The sequence below is a fragment of the Euphorbia lathyris genome, chromosome 9, assembly GCF_963576675.1.
Source record: "Euphorbia lathyris chromosome 9, ddEupLath1.1, whole genome shotgun sequence".
In the NCBI taxonomy this organism is placed as follows: Eukaryota; Viridiplantae; Streptophyta; class Magnoliopsida; order Malpighiales; family Euphorbiaceae; genus Euphorbia; species Euphorbia lathyris.
The window spans coordinates 44,392,050-44,404,256 of record NC_088918.1 but is presented as its reverse complement, the minus strand read 5'-3'; the positions used below and the strand labels follow the sequence as shown (position 1 = coordinate 44,404,256).

The following is a 12,207-nucleotide window of genomic DNA, read 5'->3' as shown; positions in this document are numbered from 1 at the left end:
TATGAAATGGTAACAAAGTCAATGATTTAACTTATGAAAAAGAGTATTTGATAATGATAAAAGGTAGAACAGGCTAGGCACAACAGAACATGTTACTTTCAGTCTCTAAACATCCTATTTATTCATGAATGAAGTAAAGTGAAGTCAAGGTTTCTACTTTAATGCTCACTTAAGTCAACTCTCGTATGTTCTTAAGATTCTAAGACTTACTACAACCGTAAGCATCCCTAAGGTTGGTTCTTTCTTGCATTACGACCGAAACAACATTTCAATAAAGAAAACCCTTGATACAACCTCCTAACATTCCTGCTTCGGGGTTGGACGTTTGATAAAAAGTTTCATGAAGATGAAAGCAGTTCCCTATCATTCATCTAACACTAACATACATGCATAAGCAATAGAGTAAAAGCTTTATCAAACACATCATAATGTATCAACATTCATTCATAAATAAGAAAATAGAGAACTTACATAACAGGCCCTAACTGACCGAACCAGTTCAAAATGACTACTCACTCATACTACCGAGTGAACAGTCTGTATTGTATCTACATGACTCCATCAATGGAGTCATCATCTTCTTAGAGAGCTTTTCTCTCTACCAAAACTTCTATCTTCAGTTCGCCAAAAGGTCTCCTTTCCTTTCCCTCCACTACGTCTATAAATAGGAGGAAAAAGCAATCGGTACACAAAAGTATTCATAAAATATTACAAAATAAAATAGATTGTTCAACTAATCCTAGATTACTAGAAGTGGTTAAGATATTTTTGACCTTTGAACACTCAAGGGTCGAACACTCTTGTCATCTTGTTACTTTTAGCCACTCTTTTCCTGCCGCCCCTTCCTGCCGCTCCTGCTGCTTCTCACGTCGCTATCCGTCATCAGACACACATCGTTTAACCGATGGATCAAAGGTTGCTCATCTCCTCATGGTTTCTGCAAAACAAGCTGCTTACAGTCTGTTTGACTTAATCTTTTCCAATCTGCATAAAAACACTTATAAGTCCTTCTTTTATGTAACATTACTCATAAAACACACTTAATTCATCACAAATAGTATGTTTAATTGTAGTCATTTTCATGCCTAACAAATACCCCCAAATTAAATCTTTGCTTGTCCTCAAGTAAACAAAAGATAGAAAACAAGACAACTCACTAGAAGAATTTAGGTATGAAAGAATACGGAGGACATGTTTGAGGAGATCACAGAGAGAAAAGGAATTACAACAGATCATCTATGCTCGGAAAATTACAGAAAAGCGTAAGTCACGATCATAAATGAAGTTATGCCAGTGTTTAATCATGTATCCTTACTCAAGAAATTCCTCAAAACTTTAAGTTAAACCTCAACTTTCAATTGAACAACCTGCTTGCCCAAAATGCCTCACTAAGGAATGAATGTTTCACTCACTCTCGAATGGCCCTTTTCCGCCATAAGGAAGGGAATGCAACTTCTCTCCTCAGCTCAGTAAATACACTCATAGGGTGTGAATTTGCTTATCGGTCCTATTTCTATGGATCAAAATTTTTTCAAACAGAGTCCAAAGGTCTTTAATGGTTGTAATGTAAGGTTAAGGTATAGGTGTGGATGTGAATGGCTTTTTATGTGTAAGAATTCTGTCCTCATGCACATTACACAAATCCCTTGGTTTTTACATACAACTCTGCACAGTTTGTTTAACAGATGATTTACCCCATCTTTCCATTAACTCCTACCACTAAACAACCAATTTCAATGATTTTGGACACACATCGTGACTGTGTGCCATGAATTGAGAGGTTCTTTTACTGATTCATCATTTTATTTTTCCTTTCAATCATTTTCCTTTATTCAACATTTTATTTCAATGTGCGCTCGAGTTTCCTCAGCCAATTATATTTCAATCAACACAGCTTGCATGAGGCAAATTCTCGGCTCTTTAAGCTCAAAGTGAAGGGATTATGGTTATTCACAGGCTAAGTTAACGAAAGAAAAAGGGTAAGGATCAAATGGTTCATCCTACTATGTGAGTGCAATGCACGGGTTATGTCTTTTAATGGTTGAGTTGGGTGCATAAGCGCCTTTATCATTCTAAGTTTGTCCAAAAATTTTCCATTTCTAAAGGGCTTACCAAAGCAAATTCTCCCTAAAGATAGTAAGTACTAGCCCACTCTTTAATGAATCAATGCATTTTACATGCAATTGTAGGCTCAAGTTCTCACTACTTTGGGGGTTTCATGCATTTAGGCAAAAGGTCCCTCAATTGAATGTTGATTTAAAACTTAAAAATTTTTGGAACTTAAAGATTCGGGAATTTAAGATTAACACAAGGCTATCACCACACATTTCAATCATAACAAGCGCAAACTGTTTAGTGATTACTGCAGAGTCTAAACAATCGAAACATTAGAATGTTTACTAGAAAATGAACACAAACAAGGATTATTTACTGAGGACGGTTAAAGATTTCCATTTGTACATGCCAAAAATCATAGGGGGATAATTTATTATTCAGAAAATACTATATTAACAACTTGTTCAATCTTTTATCATGTTATGCACACAGATATTGCAATTATTAATGTAATTGCCCACCCCCAAATTAGAATCGAACATTGTCCCCAATGTTAATACTAACAAAAGCATAGGAAAACAACATAACATGATAACAGAGGAGTGTAAACAAATGCAAAGAAGGGGTATAAGTGTTACCAGATGCTTGGATAGCGACAAATTGAATGATCAGACAAGCGGTGAAAGAAAGGAATCAACCTCTCTATCCATAGCAGGAGCATTGCCATCCCCTTTCGAGGAGGCAGCGGCATTGGCTGTTGTCTCAGGTTTTGCTCTTACCGAACTCTTTATCGAGGCACCAGAGGGACTCTCCCGCCCATGTTCTTCCACACAAAGGTGCTTGAGCATGTCAATCTCGCCTTATTGCACGGCATTTTTATGTTCCAGAGCAAAGATCTGGTCTCTACAGGCTTGGGTCTGTGCAAACAGGGCATTAAACTTGGAGAGGATATCTTCATTGGAGAGCTTTGCGCATTTCTGGTAAAAGCCAAGATCCTTGGCTTGTTCAATTTGCTCAGACTCTGATGATACTGATACTGTAGGCTCGTTCTTCCGCTTCCGACTTTCAACCCTCTTGGCCTCAACAAAATATGGCATCCATACCCATTTTCCATTCACCAACTTCCCGAATAGCATGCTTTGGAGGCTTCTTAGATCGATTTGGTCCAGGTGGTTCACCACTGTTAGCCTGTTTCGGTCTTCAGGCTTGAAGACCCCTATTGCTTCTGCTATTCGTGTCACAATGCTGCCACAGCATATGACGGAAGAGTTTTTCCTCCCAAAAGCGCTAATGTACTCCCCAAACCAAAACCCTAAGTTCACCCTATGTCCCTGCATCATACTCCATAGGGCCGTAAGGTCTGCGTGGGGGATAATGGCTTGCTTCTCTCGCGCGAAGATGGTGCCGGAAACCAATTTGTGCAAGTACCGGATGGCGTAGTCCTCAATGTTAGATGCTTTGGAGGCACTACTGTCGTAACTTGGCTGGCCAGAGATTGAACGCCAGAAAGCCGCCGGGTCAAACTCGTCTGGGGTTTTGGTGAAAGCCCCTTTGTAGCCGTCCGACTCTAAGTCATCATCATCCGCGGCTCCGAGCAGGTTATTAAATGTGTTCAAAGATGGCCGCTGGGTATGGGTCATAAGTCGAAAACTGAATTTTCCTTCTTCATCTGGGTCGGTGATCTCGGGTTCATGTTTAAAGGTAGCCAGAAACTCAAAGGTGAGTTCCTTATACGCGGGCTCCTTCATCTCAAAGAAGCAGCCAAAGTGGCCTGCTTCCATGGGCTTCTTCACACGCTCTGCAAGCTTAAGCTTTTTCAGAGTTTCCCAGCATATTGTTCTCACCATCCCAAACTCCAGCTGAGCCAAATCATCATAATATTGTTGCACGGCGGTGTCTTTGAACTAAGACAATTTCTTTACTAGCTTTTCATCGGGCACAAAGGCAACTGTGCTTGTGCCAACCATCTTGCCCTTCGCTTTGTCTTTCTTTGCGCCTTCTACTTTCACTTGTTTTCCAGAGCCTCGAGTCCTCATCCTGAGATAGAGACTAAATAGGTGCACCCAAAGGTGGTTATCAAACAAAATATGGGGAACGGTGTGAGAGAGAGAGTTTAGAAAATTTTTACTAGGGTCCGCAATACAGCCTACGCCCTTTAAGTAGAAAAGTGCGAAACGACCTATTGCCAAAACTGTCATTATGACGATGTTTCTATGAACGCCACCTGTATGAGTGGTTGTGGAAACAGCCGCGGACAGACGAAAAGACGATTGGGGGAAGCGAACAATTACTTTTTTATTTTTGAATTTACTATACTCCACCCACTTTGATTTTACTGAGATAGGTGCATAGGCAAAGTATAATAAGTAGCCGAAGAACAGTTAAATTTGATGTTCACTTTATCTGCATAGATTCGATTCACATTTCTGACTAATTGATTTTCCCCCAAAGATCATTTCAATCCCTTTTTTCTAACAAGTAAAAATTAAAACTTTACCCTTATGGAAGAGTAAAAGTTTATATTTTTGCTCGCACTTAAAAATATGATATCAATCAAAGAAATTTTCTTATTTTACGGGCCCTCATATGAACACAGAGTTAACTTAACACGACTAAGCAATCCTACCTAATATTTGACAAAAATTAAAATTAAGGTACTAAAATGTAAGATTACTCCCCATTGCGTGCTACAATTGGTGTTTGCAGCGGAGACCCTATTTTGATTCTATTGGCTCGGGGGATCCTGGAAGTGGATCGTGTCAATTTTCCTTTGGTGATCATTCTCGAGATATGGTTTGAACCGATGTCCGTTGACCTTGAAAGGTTCATGACCATCCTTGACAATCTCTATTGCCCCGTGGTAGAACACCCTGTTTACTGTATATGGTCCTAATCATCTGGACTTCAGCTTCCCAGGAAACAGTCTGAGCCTTGAATTGTACAAAAGGACCCTTTGTCCTTCCTGAAAGACTTTCTCCTGTATTTTCCTGCCGTGCCACTTCTTGGTCTTCTCCTTATAATTGATTGCGTTATTGTACGAAAACAACCTGAACTCCTCCATATCACATAATTGCAACCTTCTCTGTTTGCCCATAGCATGTTTCTCAAAATTCAGGAAAGTTAACGCCCAGAAGGCTCTATGCTCCATCTCTACTGGAAGATGACAAGATTTTCCATACAACAATCTAAAGGGGGACATTCCAATGGGTGTCTTGTATGCAGTTCTATATGTCCATAAAGCGTCGCCAAGCTTGTTTGCCCAGTCCTTCCTAGAATTGCCCACCGTTTTCTCCAATATTCTTTTGATCTCTCTATTGGAGATCTCAACCTGCCCACTTGTTTGTGGGTGATAAGGCGTGGCAATTCTATGAGTGACGCCAAGCTTGCCCATCAGCTTTTCAAACTGGGCATTGCAGAAGTGGGTTCCTTGGTCACTAATGATAGCTCATGGGACACCGAATCGGGCAAAAAGCCTTTTCAGGAATTTTACAACCACACGGGTATCATTAGTGGGACTATCGATTGCTTCCACCCACTTGCTTACATAGTCTAATGTAACCAATATATATTTATGCCCAAAAGACGTAGGGAATGGTCCCATGAAGTCTATGCCCCATATATCAAATATTTCACATACAACAATGTTATTGAGGGGCATGGCATTCCTAGCCGAGATATTACTTGTTCTTTGGCACTCATTACAAGTACTTACGAACATATTGGCACCTTTGAAAATGGTTGGCCAGAAAAAACCTGATTGGAGCACCTTGGCGGCTGTTCTGCTTGCACTATGATGTCCTCCTACTTCTTGATCATGACAATGGCTCAGAACAGCCTGTCCTTCCTCTTGGGTGATACATCTACGTATGATTTGATCTGCGCACATCCTGAAAAGATATGGTTCTTCCCAAAAATAGTATTTTATTTCAGCATAAAATTTCTTCTTTTGGTTAGTGGACAAGCTATGAGGTTTAATTGAACTAGCAAGGTAATTGGCAATGTCAGCAAACCATGGAGTAACTTGTAGAGAATACAAATGCTCATCTGGAAAAATCTCCAAGATTTCCGATTGTTCCTGGCTATTGATATGAGGAATTTTGGACAGATGATCAGCAGCTACGTTGTCTGTTCCTTTCTTGTCCTTGATCTCGAGGTCAAATTCTTGGAGCAAGAGCAACCACCGTATCAGCCTCGGCTTAGCGTCTTTCTTTGCGAACATGTAGCGCAAGGCAGCGTGGTCGGTGTAGACAACTACTTTTGACAAAACCAAGTAAGGACGGAATTTGTCAAAAGCATATACCACAGCAAGAAGTTCCTTCTCTGTTGTGGTGTAGTTCTGCTGAGCCTCATTCATCGTTTTGCTTGCATAATAGATTGGTCTAAACTTCTTCTCAATTCTTTGCCCAAGAACAGCTCCGACGCATGTGTCGCTCGCATCACTCATCATTTCAAAGGGCACTTCCCAATTTGGTGCGGCTAGAATGGGTGCACTAATCAGTTTGCCTTTCAAAATCTCAAATGCTTTGACACAGTATGTTCCGAAAGTAAAATCCACATCTTTGTGTAACAGGGCTGACAGTGGCAGTGCTATTTTCGAGAAATCCTTTATGAACTGCCGGTAGAATCCTGCATGCCTAAGGAAACTTCTCACATCTTTGACATTTGTAGGAACAGATAGTTTCTCAATCACTTCAACCTTAGCCTTGTCAACTTCCATTCCTTGTTCCGAGATCTGATGTCCGAGCACAATTCCTCCTGTGACCATGAAATGGCACTTTTCCCAATTTAGAACTAAGTTGGTCTCTCTACATCGTACTAACACGGCCTACAGGTTGTTCAGACAGCTTCCAAATGAATTTCCATATACAGAGAAATCATCCATGAAGATTTCCACAGTTCTCTCTACCATATCATGAAATATAGACATCATGCATCTTTGAAACATCGCAGGTGCATTGCACAACCCAAAAGGCATGCGTCTGAAAGCGTAAGTCCCGTAAGTGCAAGTAAAGGTCGTTTTCTCTTGATCTTCAGAATGGATGGCAATCTGATTGTACCCTGAGTACCCATCAAGGAAACAGTAAAATGCATAGCCCGCCAGACGTTCCACCATCTGAACAATGAATGGCAAAGGAAAATGGTCTTTCCTTGTTGCTTCGTTTAGCTTTCGATAGTCTACACATACTCTCCATCCAGTTATGGTTCTTGTGGGGACCTGTTCGTTTTTCTCATTTAAAACAACTGTCGTACCTCCTTTCTTTGGAACTACATGAACAAGACTTGTCCAAACGCTGTCATAAATGGGGTAAATAATTCCTGCATCTAAAAGCTTGATCACTTCTTTCCTTACGACCTCCTTCATATGTGGGTTCAATCTGCGCTGTGGCTAGACGCATGGCTTGTGGTTTTTCTCCATCAGGATTTGATGAACACACACAACTGGACTAATCCCCTTGATGTCACCTATCTTCCATGCAAGTGCATCCTTATTTCTTCTTAACACCTCCATAAGTTGAGCTTTATGATCAGGGGTTAATTTTGAAGATATAATCACCGGACTTCCGTTTGGTGGTTCCAGGAAAGCATATTTAAGGTGTGATGGCAAATGTTTTAGTTCAGGTTTTGATATAGGCACAATGGGTATTTCAGGAGGTTCTTGATGAGTGGGAACAGTTTGATCAGGATGGATTGATGAAGCTTCTGTTTCGATGGAACATCTTGTTCCTTCACAGAGATTAACCTCTTCTCCCAAGAGTGCTTCCAATGTGTCCTGTCCCTGTTCCTACAAATCAGATAGGCTTTGGAGATCATCTAAGAAATAACATGTGTCATCACTAGTGTTAGCTCGTCTCATGGCCTCATTCATCTTAAAAATAATCTCTTCCCCGTTAATTCTTAAAAACAATTGTCCCTCTCCCACATCTATCAATGCTTTACCTGTTGCTAGGACCGTTCTACCCAGAATAATGGGAACATGCAAATCTTCATCAATATCCATTATTATGAAATCAACAGGCTGTATAAATTTTCCTACTTTGACTAACACATCCTCCACAACTCCCCTAGGGTAGCATACAGACCTATCGGCCAACTGGATGGACATTCTAATTGGTTGTGGTTCTCCTAACCCTAGCTTAACATACACAGAATATGGCATAAGGTTTATACTCGCTCCAAGGTCACACAATGCATTTTCAATATTTAAATTGCCAATAGAACATGGTATTGAAAAACTCCCTGGATCCTTTAGCTTTTTCGGAAGCTGCTGCTTGTTCTGCAGGATTGAAGAGCAGACCCTGTTCAATTGGATCATCGAAATGTTCTCCAATTTCTTTTTATTGGACATAATATCTTTCAAGAATTTTGCATATGTGGGCATCTGAGCTAATGCTTCCACGAAGGGGAGGTTGATATGCAACTTCCTCAAGGTGTCAAGCACTTTTGAATTTTTCTCTTCAAGCTTTTTGGTCACTAGCCTCGCCGGATAAGGTACAGGTGGTACATAGGGAGGAGGTGGATAATACTTCTTCCCTGGTTCCTCCTGATCATGGTCAGATGTAAGACCTGTCTCGGCTGGCTTCTCTAGGTCATGAACAGTCTGTTCCTGTCCTTTTTCCTTAACTCCGGAACTACCTGCACACTCAACACTCTTATTAGAAATCAAAGGAGGATTAGTTTCCTTACCAGAGCGTAGAGTGATTGCCATGACATCTCCTTTAGGATTTGGTTCGGTATTACTCGGCATCACTCATTTTCCTTTTGTTGATGAAACAACCAGTTGATCAACTTGTGTCTCCAAATTTTTGATTGAAGCCTGTGTCTGCTTCATAAATTGCATCATCATGGTCTTCATGTCCTGTTCAACATCCTCCTTGGGTGGAACAGGCTGTTTGTAGTGCTGTTGAGGCTGCCTCTGGTAATGTCCTCCTTGCTGCTGCTGGTATCTAGGTTGCTCCTGCTGGTTTGGCTGTCCAGTCCATCCGAAGTTTGGATGATTTCTTGTGGCTGGGTTGTATGTAATGGAGTATGGGTTTGGTGGGTTCCTTTGATTATATCCAGCATAATCACATTGTTCCTGCTCACCTTTCCCTTGCTTGACTCCAGGACAGTTGATGTTGAAGTGAGGCCCTCCACAAAAATCACAAACATCATTGAATGGTGGTTCGCTGTGAATGGATGATACATTAATCTTGCTGAGCTGCCTTGCAAGCTGTTCCACCTGGGTGGTTAGCTTTGACACAACATCAACGTCCGCCGTTCTTTTTCCTTCACTCCTCATTGAGTGCCAGTTATAACTTGTGCTTATGACTTTCTCAATAAGGTCGTACAAGGCTTGTGGTTCAAGATCTTCGGGGTTACCATTAGCAATGGATTCAATCTGGATTTTGTATGTGTTGGTGACTCCATTGTAAAATTTTTGTACTTGCATCCACATGGGGATGCCATGATTTGGTACCCTTCTTAAAAGCTCTTTGTACCTTTCCCATGCCTCTGCCAACGACTCGTCCTCTTCTTGTACAAATCGAGATACTTCATTTCTGAGCTTTATGGCATGTCGAGGTAAAAAGTATTTCATCAGAAAAGCACTGGCCAGATCCTGCCAAGTTGCGATGGTTCCTGGCTGTATGTTTTTTAGCCAGTTCTTCGCTTTATCTTTGAGAGAAAAAGGAAACAGCTTCAGCATTATCACATCATCGGACACTCCTCTGTTTGATTGAAAGGTGTTGCATAGTGTGACAAACTCCTAGATGTGTGCATTTGGATCTTCAGGCTGGTAGCCATTGAATTGCACGGCTGCTTGCAATATCTGTATCATTGATGCCTTTACTTTGAACATGTTGTTCCCTTCGTTAGGCAACAAAATGCACGACGAGTGTCCTTCCGTGGTAGGTCTGGAATAGTCTCTGATTCTCATAACTGGAGGATTGTTGTTCTCTCCTTCCTCTTCTTGATTTGGTTGAACTGGTTGTTCTGGTGGTACTCTTCCAGCCATCCTTCTTTCTCTTTGTCGCTCTCTTTGTCTTGCTCGTCGAGCTCCCGCTTGGTTTCGTCTACACGTTCTCTCTAACTCAAGATCGATTGGAAAAATTGGTGGTCCAGCTCTACGCATAGAAATAGGAGAACTACTTCTGGCTGCATTACTTAGCAAACAGATTAAAAACACCTTGTTTCACAGAAATTTTCAGATAAATTTTGTTGCTTTCAATCATCGGCAACGGTGCCTGATAGCTCCCATTTGTATAGGGTTTTTAGGCCCCTTTTAGCTTCCTTTTGCTTTATTTCCTTTTAATTTCAGTAGCGTTTTATTATCTTTTAGTTTAAATTAGCAATTTCCCTTATTTTTGGCATTTTCGGTGTTTTCAGGGATCATCAGGGACTTTTCGTGCATTTTCGAACCAGACCAAAGCCCATTGGGGAATTACCGGACTTTTCAGGGACCATCGGAGCACTTTTGGGATTCATCAGGGACCATTAGAGCATCTTTCGGAAGCCCAGGGACTCAAAAGGATAAAAACCGAAGTTTAATCCCCCAAATAGGACCTGTCTCGGCGAGACACAGGCTGTCTCGTCGAGATAGGCCCTCGTCTCGTCGAGACAGGCCTTGTCTCGACGAGACGAGGCGGGGCGCGCCTTCCCCTTTGCTGAAATCCGCGAATATTAAGCCCAAAAGCCCATTAAACACTTTGTAAATGCCATTTTTACCCCTGAGGCATTAGGGTTTCCTTCCTAACTCTATAAATAGGGAGCTAATCCTAATCTTTCAGGGGGGATTAGCCACTTAATAAATCGGAGAGCCGCTAGGGCTTTCTCTCCTCCATAATGTAGTTTTATTTCTTTTTAGATTAGATTTTCCTGCTTTCTAGGTTAGATTTATTTCCTGTTTTTATTTCTTTCAAGAACAATTGATGGAAGAAGCTCCAGATCTTCTATTTTTGTAATCAGAATCGACAAGCGGGTTTTTGATTTCTATCTCTCCCTCTTATCTTTTCCTTTTATATTTAATTGAAGCTTTTTCCATTATTCTTATATGCCTATTGCTATGATTAATTTGTCTATGAATTAATCCCCATCCAATTTGGGATGGGGATGAAATTGATTGTAAGAATATGTATGATTAGGGATCTAGGACCTTTGATTGATCAGTTTATGCATGCTTAATGCCTAGAAATTGTTAGGAACAGGATTTATGCTAGAATGAACATTGATAATGATCAACTAGCCTGTTTATGTATATAATGTGCCTAATGCCTGTGACCCTGACATTAAATAGGATTATAGATAGATGAGAACCTGACCACGGAATCGTCTATACCGAACTTGTGTAAATCTGACTTCGCTAGAGACCACTAGGAATGAGGCTTTGTGGCTGGGCTACGACTTTAGCCTTAGTTGTCAATAAACCTAATGCTTTGCATGACCTAGGGTATATGCCTAATCAAGCCGTCACCCGAATGCATGTGAATAGGTTAGACAAATCCCGTACAAATTTGTCTTTCACTTAGGACAATTACCTTCAATCATTGGTAAAACACAAATCTGAACTCCCTAAACCCATACCTAGGATTTAATCAAAGGAATCCTCAACCTATATTGTGCCATCCGTCAATTCACATTCTTCCCTGTCAATTGTTCACTTTATTTTGTTATGTTTATTTCCTTTAATTCAATTAGTTAGTTATTAAAAACCCAAACTTTTATCCAACCCTCTAAACAATTAGATCATTCTAGGTAGATTTACTAGTTATAACGAATAGTCTTTGTGGTTCGATCTCGTGCTTAGCACAATATTACTTGTTGCGATAGGATACACTTGTCCTATTAAATGCTATATATTTTACGAGCATCAAGTTTTTGGAGGAGAGAAAGACCTAGCGGCTCTCCGATTTATTAAGTGGCTAATCCCCCCTGAAAGATTAGGATTAGCTCCCTATTTATAGAGTTAGGAAGGAAACCCTAATGCCTCAGGGGTAAAAATGGCATTTACAAAGTGTTTAATGGGCTTTTGGGCTTAATATTCGCGGATTTCAGCAAAGGGGAAGGCGCGCCCCGCCTCGTCTCGTCGAGACAAGGCCTGTCTCGACGAGACGAGGGCCTATCTCGACGAGACAGCCTGTGTCTCGCCAAGACAGGTCCCATTTGGGGGATTAAACT

The 12,207-nt window shown here is 40.9% G+C and overlaps 1 non-coding gene across 1 annotated transcript; it reads left to right on the top strand.

Annotated features, from left to right (window-relative positions):
- The first annotated feature begins 9,494 nt into the window (after positions 1 to 9,494).
- LOC136207738 (small nucleolar RNA R71) lies at positions 9,495 to 9,601 on the top strand. Its single transcript, XR_010676866.1, has one exon. It is a non-coding gene; the product is annotated as a small nucleolar RNA R71 (small nucleolar RNA).
- Positions 9,602 to 12,207: the final 2,606 nt, after the last annotated feature.